Raw genomic sequence first — 507 nt, 5'->3', positions numbered from 1 at the left:
CCCAACACCAAAGAGCCCAGGTCCGCCTTACCCAGCCCCGCCTGGACGCGAGCGCTTGGCACGGAGCGATCCCGGGGAAAGGCTGGTGCAGCTGGTCCCTAGCGGAGCTGGGTTGCTGCCATCCGCCCAACTTCAGCACCCAGCCGGCAGGGAGAGAGAGAGAGAGGAAAGGAGGGAGGAGAGCAGAGCAGAGCAGAGCAGAGGAGAGGAGAGGAGAGGCAGGCGGCGCACATGCGCTCTGCCACTAGCGCTGGAGCCTCCCCGAGCAGCTGGAGTTTCCCCGCTTGTCCCCAGGCTGTGACTCACGGCCAGTCCCAAGCCCCCGTCCCCCGGGAGCTCCTGCCGAGCCACGCAGGCGGGAGGGGGCCAGCCTGGGCCAGGCTGGTCCCAGCCCCGTGGGATCCGGCGGCCGTGAGCCAGGCTGCATTTCGGGGCGGCTTTTGAAGACACCTGGTGTGATGCGTGATGGGTCAGGGGGATGTTTCCCAACCTGTCTCTCTAAATAGA

General features: G+C 66.9%; 1 protein-coding gene across 1 annotated transcript in view; it reads right to left on the bottom strand.

Annotated features, from left to right (window-relative positions):
- The window catches only part of RGS17 (regulator of G-protein signaling 17), a 129021-nt gene extending 128866 nt beyond the window's left edge, over positions 1 to 155 (bottom strand). The window contains exon 1 of the mRNA XM_019527604.1: positions 32 to 155. The gene's annotated coding sequence lies outside the window, so the exon portion shown is untranslated. The remainder of the gene's footprint in view (positions 1 to 31) is intronic.
- Between the last annotated feature and the right edge of the window lie 352 nt (positions 156 to 507).

This window comes from Gavialis gangeticus, unplaced genomic scaffold (assembly GCF_001723915.1).
Source record: "Gavialis gangeticus isolate Ggan-Ray unplaced genomic scaffold, GavGan_comp1, whole genome shotgun sequence".
NCBI lineage: Eukaryota > Metazoa > Chordata > Crocodylia > Gavialidae > Gavialis > Gavialis gangeticus.
The sequence above is the reverse complement of the archived record's forward strand: the minus strand, read 5'-3'. Positions and strand labels throughout refer to the sequence as shown.